The sequence below is a fragment of the Ambystoma mexicanum genome, chromosome 6q, assembly GCF_040938575.1.
Source record: "Ambystoma mexicanum isolate Mex_15411 chromosome 6q, UKY_AmexF1_1, whole genome shotgun sequence".
NCBI lineage: Eukaryota > Metazoa > Chordata > Amphibia > Caudata > Ambystomatidae > Ambystoma > Ambystoma mexicanum.
Window position 1 is genome coordinate 1261331812 of NC_090937.1, and position 15240 is coordinate 1261347051.

The 15240-nt window shown below is 46.9% G+C and overlaps 1 protein-coding gene across 2 annotated transcripts in view; it reads right to left on the minus strand.

Moving 5' to 3' along the window:
* Positions 1-15240, minus strand: part of PI4K2B (phosphatidylinositol 4-kinase type 2 beta) — a 354471-nt gene that overhangs the window by 148748 nt on the left and 190483 nt on the right. The gene's annotated exons all lie outside the window — the stretch shown is intronic.

Sequence of the window (15240 nt, forward strand, 5' to 3'; positions counted from 1 at the left end):
CCAATGCAATGCCGCTGAAACTGCTCTGGCAAAAACTAAGCGTGCATGAATGCCTTTGGAGGCTGACGCTTTTGAACTTGGGAATATTCTGATGTAGGGCACACTACAGCATGCAATGGACAATTTCGTAGCTATCCTCGTCTGGATGTGCGCCCACAGACGTCGTATGATTTTGTCAGACTACCTTTAACCACCAAATAAAACTTTAGCCTCGGAAAAATGATTAGGGGGGGGGGGGGGGAGTGGGAAACAAATCTCATGGTTAAAATGTAAATATGATAGAACTTTTGGCAGAAAAGATGTGTGTGAAGAAAGATTCTGAAAATGTACATGGCCCAGAAGCAGATGAAGCGTGAAAAGCGCTGTTGCAGTGGCCTGCAGTCACCTGCACCACAACTGCTGTCAAGAAACCAACAGAAAATGTAGACTTGGGCGTAATGGTTTGTGTGTGAAAGCAAGTAGCACAGAATTGTGGTCCCACCGCCGATTACATTTTACCAGAGTAATCAGATGAAGGAGTCCCTCAAGGTGCCATTTGAGAACATTAAATTAAAGGAGCATGGCAGCGCAACAGGTGCCATATGTAGTTGGATGTAGTCCGATGAATCTAAAGACAGGAAAATGGTCTAATATAAAAGAGCAAAGGTCTGTCTTCAATGCCAATAGGCAAAATAAAGTAAGTACCGCAGAATAAAATCCACGTGAACATTTTCCTGGCTGCATGTGCGATCTCAAGTTGCCTTATGACAGCCATTTGCCCCAGTGATGCCTCCACTGGAACCTGGCTGCTGAAGTGCATCATCCTACCCCAACTCCATTTGGGAGCGAAGATACCCTTCAGTCAAATACCCCCATGTTTTTAGGAAATGCAAATAACATTTGTATTTTAATTGTTTTTCACTCTTTATTCATCTACATGCTATGACATTTCATACAATGAAAATGAAAAGGACAAATGCAAGCATCTCCTTCTCCACTCTGAAGTTGTCATCAGCAGTTTGGGTTTGTAGTAACATTCAAACAAAGGAATAGCATCTCAAGGGGGTGCCTTCACTACCTTATTTAGCCAGAAATGTCGATTGTGCCGCAGAAACAGAGCACAGTGTAAGCAAAAATGAGGAATACAAAACTTAAATCGGTCATATTCAGATCACAATGCACTTCAGACTCGAAGGTTACACAAGAGGGGCTGTTGGTTACCTTGTAGATCTGGTTAGTTAGTATTAAAGGAAAGCATAGGGATATTTGGCACACTAGCTATTTTGTGCCTAGTGGGAGTAGGGAGATTAGTTCTAGAACTAAGTTTGATTTAGTAGAATTAGTGGATTAGTAGAATTAGTGGATATAGGATTAGAATTTAAGTTTATGTAACTGAGTTTAGCCTGTTAATTAATCCCAATCATTTGTTTGGAACTGGCCTTGGACATAACTCAGAATTACCCTACAGGGCAAGGATACATCAAACTCGTGTGAAAATCCTGAATTCAATTTCTTAGAAAGGGATCCACCCCACAATGTTATTTATTTAGCCCATGCTACTGTTCAGCAAAAGCACTTGGGAGAAAATAAGCTTTACCAACATATGAAGAACCACTTGACCTGTATGTACATGGCTTGGACAAGCCAGTTGTCTAGATCAGGATAAATATGGATGTCTGGGAACGTTATAGAAGACTGAATTTTAATTTTTAACTTGTATTTATTGTATATGGCAAAAAGCAGCACACTGTCTTCCACAGTATTCGTTCTCAGAAAACAGTGTACAGTATGCACCACGGCACTAACAGGACATACACAGGCACACAACCAGAGTGTCCCAGCACGGAGTAAACGCAGGCACATGTACAGAGAACTGAAGGAGCCCATCAAATGTGTCAGACCTGCCCATGAAGCGTGCTCAATAGATGGGCTTTAAGGGGACAGCAAATATTTCTGGGGTGAACCTTGCCGAGTAGCAGTGACGCCCAGAGCTCCTCCCTTTCGTTAAGCCAAATAACATCCCTCCACCATTGATCATTGCTGGGCGGCACAGGTTGCATCAATTTTTATTGCTTGGCCAACACGAAACATTGAGTGCGTTTCCCAGGGAATCTTGCCAAATACACCAAACAAGCATGCCAGTGGGGTGCGCCCAAAATGCACATGGGTTATGGCATGCAGGGTGCCACATACGCAAGTCCAAAATGTAGAAAGCGAAACGCAAGACCAGAGTATGCGAGTATAATCAGCATCACCAACGCCACATCAAGGGTAGCCCCTGTATGGGAGCGAGGGGTCCTCAGGCCCCCTCGCATCGTACGCTCCTCAGTACAAGGCTTGGACCGCGTGCCTCTGGTAGTGGTATTGCCCCTTGCCCTTATGTAAAGTTAACCACGGTTGACTGCTACATAGATCGGACTACTGAGCAGGACACGGGGCATCCATCTTTTGTGCCCCCTTGCGACTCCATCTTTGGTAAACAGGCCTCACTGCGATAGTACAGCAATGCTCAGCTCCCCTTTCCACAGCATCAGCCAAGGACAGAAACACACAAGGCGCGCAGGCAGCGGGCTGGCCCCCACCCTTGCACTCCCCCTGCGAAGGAAAGCTCTGCGCTTCCATTCTCACGCTGAAGCTGGAGAAAGTTGCAACAATCAATATGCTACAGTTTTCTTCCTCTGAGATCACTGTTCGTCTGAGAACCGGCATGTGAACCAGGATGAGCTAAGCACTTTCTGCTCAATTCGTCCTCATCAACGTGCAAGCCACCAACCCCCATTAGAACAATTTATTGCCATCCTGACCCTGTATTTCTTTCAAGTGCCAGACCCTCGCCTGTGCTGCGAAACCCACCCAACACACCCACTACTAACCTTAAGCATTTTTACTACTATATATGTTTTTACTTGTACTAACGAGTTTGAAACCTAGAAGAGAAGCGAAACATAGCCTGATTCTTTTACATGCACAATGAAGGTCAAGGCCTTCAATTAAAGCCACGAATTACCCAATTGTACTGACAATCATTGTGTGTAACTTATGTAGAAATGTGACAAGTATCATAAAATGTTTTAAATAATTTGTTATTTAGTATGTAACATATTAGCTTAGGTAGTGACCACAGTGACCGGACCCTGACCTGCATGGAGCACAAGATGTTTGACGTCCATCAGCTACTCAGCCAACCAGGAGGAAGAGATGCTACCCACACCTACAGCACCACACCGTCTGGCCAATCGGGTCCATTTAGTATTTTTTGTTAGAGTTACTTTCACTAATATAAATGTTGGCACTGATGTAAGGAGGGAGAGTTTTTTGGGTTATTTCCTAGCTGGAGAAATAAACCATCCTTTGAACTCTTGCATCCGGGTCTCAGTGCCTCTTTCCCTGACAAGGGGTTTTGTCTGCCATTTTATTTTTTCTCTCACAAGTAGTAAGATGGGGTAAGGCACCTACACCCCCCCCCCCCACCCCATAGTACGTAGTTTTAAAGATGCACAACATATACTATATTAATGATGCAGGTGATTTAGTTCATCTGTAAACTTGCAATTATATTTTGAAATGCTATATGCTCACGCGGCGCATGCGTAAGCCACAGGGAGCAGATCAGTGATATTAAAGTTAGAGCGGACTGAATGCCGGCGCTTGAGAGCTGTGCGCGTTCGTCTGAGCAGTGAGATCACACAGGTAAGCTAGAGACATGGTACCACCACTACGTTCTCCAACTTTAACTTATTGGAATGATACTAGACATTCTGTTCATGTTTTTGCAGAATTTTGGCTGGTACCGGTTTACAGCAAAACAAGCAGGTAGGTCAATTTTTAGTATATACATATGCACTAAGTTTTGAAGATGAGACACACATGACTGAGGTTTTTGTTCATCAATTCAGGACATTGTCTACAAGGAAAAGCTATTGAAGTCACGCTTGGTGACAAACCGTTCAGGTGCCGCATTTACATTTCTCATTAATGATTTAATGAACTCTAAGGAATGATTAGAGGTTCAATCTGCTAAATGTGCTTTATTTTCTTGTTTGGATTCCTACAACAACCACACACACCAACGATAGATGACTGGTATGTGAAACAATATTCATTTCAATAATGATTTTTCTGGTTGGAATTTACCCATGTGCACTCTTTTTGAACTTACATACGATAAATTAATGTTTTATGACACACTGGTTACTGTGAATATATTCCAACATGTGGGGAACTGGTTTATGATGACTGTTGAATAGTGCCCAAAAGCACTGATGGACTTGTGTCCGAAATGCATTGGCAGATTTGATTTGGGCACTGATAAGTCAGGCACATATTGACAATGGAATAATTAAAAATTGTATGTGGTTTTACCACAATTTGTAATGAATTGAAGTTAGTCTACTTATTGAAGTTTATATAAAAATCTCAAAATACACAAGCAACTCCGGAGGGAGAGCGAAGAGTGACCACACTCAAACAGATTTAGTTCCGTTTCTTCTTTTGGACCAAATTCTATGGCCCATTATAAGCTTATACAATGTAGAAACCACTGAAGACAGCCACCAGAACATGACCATATATGATGACAGGACCGGGTTACAATTGGGCTCAAACAAACTCCGGTATAAAATAATTCTGGAATGGCATGCAATCCGAGGTATTGCAGCCACCTTGTCGCTTTACGCTATGGAGTGGTTAAGACTATCTGGATTGACAAAACGGCCCTCAACATACACATCAACCAGTGTCTGGATCCCTTCCTTCCTCCCGGAACAAACTATAGCCACATCAGATGTGGGTGGGAGGGGCATGCAATTCCATAGGGGAATGTTCTTACAATAAGAATGAGATATCCCCAGTAACCGTCAAATTTTCCTACATGCCAGCAAAGTTACCCCCAAAGGGTCAAATTGGCATTCAACCGAGTACCCCTCTGAAAGCATCACGGATAAAAGATCACTGTCACCAGCGGCATGCCTCAATTTTGTACATGCAGGTATACACCATCCCACTCGGACCAGGAGGCGGCATAATGGGCTTGCGCCGCCAACGAGTACACCAGAAAATCCAGAGCTGCAAACCCACCCGCCTCATACGGCCTAGTCAAGATGAAGCAATTAAGCCATACCCACCCACCAGAATGCCACAAGAAATTAGTCACTGCCAATTGAAGTCCCTTAAAGAACAGTTGCTCCACCACATTCTAAAACAGTTAAATAACTTTGGAAGAACGACCATTTTTTAAAGCAATTCTGCCCGTTAAGGTCAATAATAATTCCACCCATTGTTGCATCTTAAAAGAGACACGTAGCTGCCGAAGTTACACCCATACAGGGTCATGAAATCTCTGAAAACCAACCCTCAGATACCGTATAGAATGTGGTGCCAAAGTGAAATCCAGCAAATTGGTAGGCATAAGTGTAGCTTCCGTTAAGGGGAACAATACTGACTTAATGCAATTAATGCGAAGTCCCGAATATCTGCCAAAGTGCATGACATCTTTCATAATCAGGGCCAAGGTGTCTTTGGGGTCCGTGCGCAAACAAAATGGCATCATCTGCATATAAGGAAATAGCTAGGGTGCCCAATATCCAAATCCAAATCCCCTTACGCATCCTTGTGCAGCTTGAGGACAGTGGAAATAATGGATGGACTCCCACATCGATGGAGCGGGTCAGAGCGGAAATGTTTCTCTACCCGCGGGTTTACTGCCCATCTCTGGTTTGGTGTCTCCAGAGAATGTTGAATCCTTCTTTGGACAGATTGTAGGATTGGGATGAATTGGGTGGCAGCTTTCTTGTCCCCCAAAATATTAACAAAGTCATTGTCTGAGTCTCTTGTGTTTGAATACCAAAGTGTTCAGCTGCCTTAATTAACATGTCGTTATGGAGAGGCCGATTGTCCACTGGCGAATCGGCCACTGACTAGTCCTGCTGAATCAGTGAGGCCAGGGTATACACATCATCAGAGTGATAAGACTTCTGGTAGTTTTCGTTATCATCCTCAGTGTCTGTATGAAGCTCATACAGATCACCGTGTACTGGTTGGACTGTACTTAAGACAGCGCAAGCTTTTTTAGCCAGGTTCTGGGAGCTGGAAGCCTCAGCTGTAGGAGGTGCAACTTTAAAGTTCTGGTATGCCTGTTTTTTCCCAAATAAATTGGCCATAACGGTCATTCTAGTCATGACCCTGTCTATGTCTTTCACAGTCCATAGGGTTGAACTGGGAATTACACCAGGGTACTGAGGAGTAGTCTTGTCCTAGGGGTGTAGGATGGCCCTGGGGTGTAGACTGGGCTGGAGTCTGGAGCTGGCCCTTGTTGAAGGCATCTTTTGGGACAGAGTGCTTTTCCCTAATAGTAGGGGTAGACTTATCCCTAGGATTGTGGCTCTTGGAGGAGTGTTTCTTGGAGTGCTTGTACTTTAGCAGGCTCTCAGGGACGTGCTTTCTTACTAGGTGGGATGAACTATTATTTTTTTGAGCCTACAACCGTTTGATGTAGGAAGGTCTACTTTCGGCACTGGAGCATACCACCGCCTCATCTGCCGGTGTTTGGTCAAAGTTTTATGGACTGAGTGTTTGTCTCTAGACTTACAGGGCCTGTAATGGGGTGATCAGGACCTCGAGTGCCCACAGGACAGGGATGCTGTAGACCTCCCCCTTGACGCAGTGTTTGGTCGACAGTGTTGATTCCTTGCCCGGGTTGTGTGTTTAGTAGCAGGGGTAGTGGTAGTGCTTTTGCCGCCGGGCGTCGTCCCCGTAACAGAGCCGCCAGCCTGTCTCTTGGGGTCGGGGCCTGCACTTGGGAACCTGCTGGTATCCAGTCGCCTTGGCCGACTGTAAAGACTGCGACGCTGCCATCACTGGCGGCAGTCTGGGCCTGCATGGCGTGATGGGCCCAGCGTTTGGTTCTTCGGTCTCTAAGGTTTGAAGAGCTTGCAGGCTCGACCGTGCCCCTCTTCGTGGTCGCGCTAGACACAAGTTGCACACCCGTGGCTTGTCCATCTATGGGATTTTTTTAATTGCACGTGGGGCAAAATTTAAATTGAGTTCTATCCATGTCTGGGAATGGCAGCCAGGCGAGAAAGGGAATGGGTGGGAAAATGCATTCTACAATGACAGCTGCCCACTCGCCCTACTCTAAGGGCCTAGGCCCGGTGCGGCCTTCCAAGGCCAAAAGGGTCAGTCGAGTCTGGAGTGTTGATCGACAGTCATCCTTTTCACCGTGTCAAAGTCAGTTTAGAAAAGGACAGAAAGAGTAACTATTACATTTTCATAAGCAAATGGCGTTAGCCGAAATGAACTCACGATAAGTGTGCGTCACAATGGCGAAAAAAAACAATCTGAGGGACCGCAACGCGTGAAGGTCCATGGGTACAGTGGATGTACATAATGTATATGATACATTACTCACCATAATAGTATTCCTTATGCTGGTATCTGCTTAGATTCACATGCTGTGCATAGACCGACATCTAGTGGAAGCTGCAGAGTATTACAGTTTTCAAAACTTAAAAAGGGAAGTCGACAGGGTGTGCCAGTGATACTATGCCTAGTGTGACGTCCACTGTACCCATGATCCCTCACACTTAGAGGTCCCGCAGATTGTTATTTTTCTGACATGAGGTAGCAGGAGGTCTAGCACGAGTACAGTTGCATCTAAGCAGATACGTATCAGACAAGCTCATAAGCATCCATGCGCCTTCTCTCAGAGGGGAGGAAAGGTGGGCGCATGTGAATCTAAGCAGGTACAAGCATCAGAAATACGATTACAGCGAGTACTGTATCTCTTCTGAGGCTTGTGGAATCTGCTTCGATCACATGCTGTGCATAGATTAGCTAGCAGTGTTAGAAGAAGGTGGTGGGATTTGAGACGGGTCATGAGGGAACAGATGTCTTAGAACCGCTTGTCCCACTTGTGCATCTGTCTTGGAATGAGTGTAAATGCAGTAGTGCTGAGTCAAAGTGAGCATTGAGCTCCATGTAGCTGCTTTGCAAACGCCCGTTTAGAGGGACATTTGCAATGAAAGCCAGAGTGGCTCCTGTGCTCTGTGTGGCGTGAGCTCTCAGCGTAAAAAAGACAGCGTCTTGTCTGATCGGGAATAGCACAATTGTATACATCAGACTATCCACCTAGAGATGGCATTCTATTGAAATGTGATCCACTTCTCTGCCTGGCGCTATGGAGACAAACAGTATCTGTTTTTCTTAGCGATCTGGTCTTGTCTACATAGTAGAGGACCGCTCTCCTCGCATCTAGTGTGTGGAGTTTTACCTCGGCTGAGCTGGTGGGTTCCTGGAAGAAAGCAGGTGGCGCAATAGACTGGTTTACGTGAAATCTTGAGATGAACTTAGGGGAGGACCTAGGGCGAATACGTAAAACCAGCTTGTCTTTGTGTACAACACAGAAAGGATTCTGCACTGACAATGCTTGTATTTCACCAACTCTTCTTATGGAAGTGATGGCCACTAAGAAGGCAGTTTTATAAGTCAGGTGTTTGAGACTTGACTATCGGCTCAAAAGGGGGTCCATGAGTTTAGCGAGTACATAAATGCTTTGATGACAGGTACCTCCCACCATGAGACTTTATGGTGGGAAGTGGTATAGGCTGACAAAGCCGCCAGGTGGACCTTTAAGGAGTTGAATACCAACCCTGCATCTAGCAAGTGTAGAATAGAAGTAAGAATGTGGGAAGGAGTACATTCTATGGGGTTCATTTGTTTAGACTGGCACCAAATTACATATCTACACTGTCAAAATAACAGTGCCTGGTGTTAGGCTTTCTTGATTCTTTCAAGATATCCATACATCTTTGTGGTAGGTTAAGATGTCCAAACTATGAACTCAGGAGCCATGCTGCCAAGTTTATTGAGTGAGGTTGAGGGTGCACTGTTAGTCCCCCGTGCTGAGTGAGCAGATTGTACGGGCACGGGAATTTGATGGATCGCACATTGCCAGTTTGCGGCAATGTGGTTACCAGGGTTGTCTTGCCCACATAGGAGCAACGAGGGTGACCGTCATCTGTTTTTTATGGATCTTGTTCGCCACCTTCTTCATTAGAGGTGTGGTAGGGGCATAAGCAAATCTCCACGACCAGTTCATCCATGGGGCGTTCCCATTGGAGCCTGGCTGGGGGATCCTGGACGCGAAATCTGGGCATGGTTTGTTTGCTTGTTGCGAACAAGTCTATTGTGGGGAAACCCCATTGAGAGAAGGTGTTCTACTACCCCTGCATGTTGTTGCCACTTGTGTTCATCTGGTAGGAGATCGCTGCTCAATAAGTCTGCGAGAGAGTCAAGTTCCCCTGGAACGTGCTTTGACGATAGGAATATCTTCTGTTGGGAGTGCCCATTTCCAAATTTGTTGTGCATGCCTGGACAGATTTGGAGAACGTGTCTCCCCCACCCCCCCCGTTTGTTGATGTAATACATCGCTGTAGTGCAGTCAGGATTTGCACAGATTGGTTCGCTAGGTGAGGTTTGAACGCCTGAAGGGTTTTGAATACTGGCAGTAGTTCTAGCAGATTGATGTGGTTCTGTGCTGCCGGGTGAGACCCCAGACCCAGAGCTTTGTGGTGAAGTGAGCCCTCCCCCCGCCCCACCCAGCAATTCAGGCGTCCGTTGTGACAATCTCTTGTACTTCCAGATCATAGACTGGATTCCCCTTCAGCAGATTTTCTTTTGTCCACCAGCGAAGATGTTGTACTAGTGTTGGCGAAACGACCACTAGATCATCCTACTGGACACTCGCTCGAGACCACTGTTTCACCAACCACTCCTGCATGGGTTGCAGTTGCGCTTGAGGAACCAGGTAAATGCAAGATGCCATCATGCCTAGCAAACGCATCGCTTTGCGCACCCTTATCTGGCGGCCGGCCTGATAATGTGGTATTTGCAGTAACATTTTGGACTCTTTCCTCTGATGGAAAGACCAACCCCTCGTGTGTTTATGACAGCTCCTAGGAACTATTTGGTTGTGTTTGGCACAAGGCTTGATTTTTTTCTCGTTGATGGAACAGCCCAATTGGAAGAGTAGGATGATAGTTCTCTGAATGTTTTGCCTGCAAATTAGGGGGGGGACTCCCCTGTAAACCAGTCGTCCAGATATGGTTACACTGGGCTTGCCTCCCTGCGCAGGTGTGCTGCCACCACCGCCATTAGCTTTGTGAATACCCTTGAAGCAGATGCTATTCCGAAGGGTAGCACCTTGAATGGTAGTGCTGGTTCATCATCTTGAAATGCAAGAATCTTTTGTGCGCTGGTAACATTGAAATAGGACAATAGGCATCTTTCATATCCAATGTTGCCATGTAATCCCTTTTTTAGTAGAGGGATTACCTCTTGTAGCGTAGTCATGCATAACTTTTGTGGCTTGACATATTTGTTTGCAGGGTGCAAATCTAATACTGGGCGCATTGTTCGATCTTTCCTTGGCACAAGGAAAGATGTTGAATAAATACCCTTGTTTACCTGGTTGGCTGGGACAATTTCGATGCCATTCTTTAGTAGAAGCGTGGTGACTTCCTCGAGGAGGATACGCTGGTGTTCATTGGAATGGGTCTTTTGTCGTGGGGGTTGGTTCTGGGGTTGCTCGAGGAGCTCTATGCAATATCCGCCTGTTACAGTGGACAGCACCCATCTGTCTGTGGTGAATGCCTCCCATCTGTGGGTGAAGGTGGATATGCACCCTCCTACTCGAGAGGCATTGGAGGACACCTGGAGCGGATAGTCGCTGCTTTTGAGGTGGAGTACCACCTTGGGAGGAGTTGCCTCTACCGCATCCGCGGGATCTGCACGCTCCTCTTGGGTAATTCTGGGAGGCCTGACCCCGCTCGTTTCCCCGGGTAGTACATTGGCTTTGGGTATAAGTGGAACCCCACTGAAATTTGGCTGCGTGAGCAATGAAAAGTCCCATTTCCCCTCTGGCCAGTAGGTTTATTGGTCAGTTGGCCCAATGACTTGAGCGTATCGTATTCTTCTTTGGCCGTCTTTAAGGCGTCCTCGACAGCCTTGCCAAAGAGCACATTAGGCTCAACGGGCATGTTGATAAGGGTAGCTTGCGTCTCTGGTTTAAAACCAGATTGGCACAACCAAGCGTGACGCTTGATAATAGTCCCTTCTGCTGTTATCCTGCCTGGGTTGTCCGCAGCGTCAAGATATAGTTTTTAATAAGCAGTTGGACACTGCTCTGCCTTCTGCGGCCACCTGGGCAAGCTGAGACTTAGTGGTTCTGGGGCCGAGTATAGTGAGGCCGAGACCTCATCCCATTTGTGGCAGTTGTAACTGGCCAACATGGTAGAATTGTTAGCAATCCTAGCCTAGAATGCCGCGGAGGCGGCCACCTTACTGCCCATCATGTAAAGACTCTTCCTTTCCTTGTCAACCGGGCCTCAGAGGAAGCTATGGGAGTACTAGCCCTCTTCCTTGTTGTAGTGACAACTAATGAATCGGGCTTCAGTTGCCCTCTGATATAAAGCGTGTCCGAAGGGTCAGGTCTAAACAGTTTCTCTATGCAGGGGTTCACTGCCCGCGTAACATTAGGGGACTCCAGCGATGGCCATTTTCTGCTGAATGAACGAGAGGGATAAACTGCGTGACAGCCTTCTCATCCCCGAGGATTTCTTCTACAAAATCCTTATCTTGCTGTACTTCCTGAGTCTCTATCTGAAAATGCTCTGTCGTCTTGACGAGCACTTCATTTAGTAGGGGTTGGTTGTCAATGGATGAGTCCATGACCGGGGGATCATGATCAACAGATGAGTCCAAGGGATACATATTTGCCTCGGGTCAATCTCAGGGTCTTCATCATTCCCGTAATAAGGGTCTACTGCATCATCCCTGTAATAAGGGTCTGCTGCCTCTTGAATAGAGGTCTTCATGGTCGGAATCCGGGACATAGAGATCAATGACTGTGCCTTGCACTGGATTCTTGGGGCTAGACCTCTTAGCAGGGGGTTGAGCAGGGATCTGCGACCCAGAGGGTGATCTGGTGGAGTGGAAACTTTTGAAATAGGCAGGGTCCTTTTCATAGAAGTTGGCCATGAAGGATATCCTCCTCATGACCCGGTCTATATCCTCATCCGACCATTGTGCAGAACTAGGGAGGACCAATGGTTGGGAAGGGAGGCCTAAATCTTCATCTGTTGGAGGCAGTAATACAAGTTCTTTGGGCCTAGCCTCTTCAGGTTTCTCCTTATGAGGGGTGGGCCTAGCCTCCAGGTGTCTTCTCCCTTTGAGGGGTCTTACAGGATTTCTTGGACTTCTCCCCACCCGGGCCCCTTGAAGTGTTTCCCCCAACTGTTTGGGGCCTAGTATCCGATTTGATGCAGAACGCCGAATTTCGGGCGCAAGCTGAACCGAAGCCTCGTCCGAGGATTATCAGCCCTCGGTGGGAGTTTCTTGCGCGATGTCCGTACTGTCCTTAGACGGCCAGGACCCGTCATGCGGCAATCTCGAACGAGAGTGCCCAGAGGTTCCATCGACCTTTCCCTGGACATCATGCGTTGCCGTCCGCTCGACATGTGTCGAGTCTCTGCCTTGTGTGTTTAGTGGTAGATGAAGTGATAGCGCTTCCGCCGCCGGGTGTTGTCCCCATAACATAAATGTCTTCCTGGGTCGGGGGCCTGCGCTTGGGTATCTGAAGCCATCCAATCACCTTCGACTTCGGAAACCGCGGTGTTGCTGCCGTCGGTGAAAGCACCTTGAACTTCCATGGCCTCGAGCTGCCTGGCGTAGTGGGCCCAGCGTTTGGTAGATCGGTCCTTCAAAGTCTTGGGCTTGAAGAGCCTACACTCTCGACAAGAGCCTTCGACGTGGTCTCGCGGAAGACAGGTTACAGACTAGGTGTTAATCGACCCACGGAAATGTCCTATTGCGCTTGGGGCAAAATTTAAATGGGGTCTTGTGCATAACAGAAAAATACGGCAGCTAGGTGAATATAGTGTAAGAAAAGGAGCATATACAATCTAAAATGACCGCCCCCCCCCCCTCTCCTTACTGTGTGGTCCGAAGCCCGGGGCAGTCTTCCAAGGCCGAAACTGATCCATCGCGGGAGTCTTCCGACGTTCACCTTTCTTATCTTCTCCAGCGTGATGTTTCGGTAATTGAAAATTAGTAAATGGCCAAGCGCCGAAAGAGAAACTCCACTATAAGTGTCCGTCTAGAATGGCGGGCAAAAAACAATCTGAGGGATCTCGACGCGCGAGGGCTCATGGGTACAGTGGACGTCAGACTATGGTTAGTATTACTGGCACGCCCCGTCAACGTCCCTTCAAGTTTCGAAAAGAACAACTTCTACACTATGCATCTTCCACTAGATGTCAGCCTATGCACAGCATGTGATCCAAGCAGATTCCACAAATCTCAGAAATTATATGGGATACATTACTCACCGTAATCGTATTTCTGATGCTTGTATCTGCTTAGATTCACATGCAGTATTACAGTTTGTTTTTCGAAACTCGAAAATGGGCATCGACATAGGGCGTGCCAGTATTATTATCCCCAGTGTGGCGTCCACTGTTCCCATGATCCCTCACGCGTGTAGGACCCTCAGATTGTATTTTTTCTGACATGGAGTAGCGGGAGTACAGATTATCCAAGCAGATAGATAAGACTACAAGCATCCATGCACCTTCTCTCAGAGGGGAGGAAGGGCGGGCGCATGTGAATCTAAGCAGATGCAAGCATCAGAAATACGATTACGGTGAGTAATGTATCCCTTCTGAGGCTTGTGGAATCTGCTTAGGTCACATGCTGTGCATAGATTAGCGAGCAGTGTTAGAAAAAGCTGGTGGGATGTGAGAAGGGTCACGAGCGAACAGATGTCTTAGAACCGCTTGTCCCACTTGAGTATGTCTTGGAATTAGTGTCAATGCTGTAGTGCTGAGTAAAGGTGTGAATAGAGCTCCATGTAGCTGCTTTGCAAATGGTGTCAAGGGGTACATTCGCAATGAAAGCCAGAGTGGCCCCAGTGCCTCTTGTAGACTGGGCTCTTGGCGTAAAAGGCAGAGTTTTTTCAGAAATGGAGTAACACAGCTGGATACATTTGACTATCCGTTTTGAGATGGCACCTTTAGAGACGCTATCTCCCTCTCTGCCTGTAGCTACGGAGACGAACAGTTGGTCGGTCTTTCTCAGCGGTCTGGTCTTGTCTACATAGTAGAGGACCGCTCTTCGCACATCTAGCGTGTGTAGTTTCACCTCAGCAGAGCTTTTGGGTTCTTGGAAGAAGGCCGGTAGCTCAATGGACTGGTTAACGTGGAATTTTGAAATGAACTTATGTGAGAACCTAGGGTGTGTTCGTAGAACCAGTTTATCCTTATGAACAGTAAAGAAAGGATCCTGCACTGACAGAGCCCGAATTTCACTGACCCTTCTTATGGATGTACTGGCTACTAAGAAGGCAGTTTTATAGGTCAGGTGTTTGAGACTAGCTTTAGGCATGGGGTCAAAAGGGTTTGTCAAGTTTAGCAAGCACCACATTAAGGTCCCATCCTGGTGGCAGGTTTAGAAATTGGAGGGCAGAGTCTCTTTACCCCTTCCATGAAGGCCTTAACCACTGGTACTTTCCACCACAACACCTTGTTATGGGAGGTGGTGTAGGCTGACAGCGCCGCCAGGTGTACTTTGAGTGAATTAAACACCAACCCTGCGTCCAAAAGGTGGAGAATGTAGGTGACAATATTGTAAGGAGTGCAATCAACCGGGTTGATTTGTCTATTTTGACACCAGATAACAAATCTTTTCCATTTATCAAAGTAACAATGCCTCGTGTTTGGTTTCCTAAATTCTTTTAGGATATCTATGCATCTCTGTGGCAGGTTGAGATGTCCAAACTATGACTTCAGGAGCCATGCTGCCAAGTTCATTGAGCTGGGTTGAGGATGTACTGTTTGACCTTGGTGCTGGGATGGTAGGTTGTGCCAGAATGGGAGTCTGATGGGTTCGCACACTGCTAGTCTGCGGCGGTGTGGGAACCACGGTTGTCTCACCCACATGGGAGCAACTAGAATGAGCGTCATCGATTCCCTGTGCATCTTGTTGACCACCTTCCTCATGAGAGGCGTTGGTGGAAAAGCGTAGGCAAACATCCCTGACCAGTTCATCCACAGGGCGTTCTCCTTGGAGTTTGGCTGGGGGAACCTGGATGTGAATCCTGTGCATGGTCTGTTTTCGCTTGTGGCGAATAGGTCTATAGTGGGGAAACACCACTGTGAGAAGAGGTCTTCTACGACTTCTCTGTGCAGACACCATTCGTGTTCTTCTGGG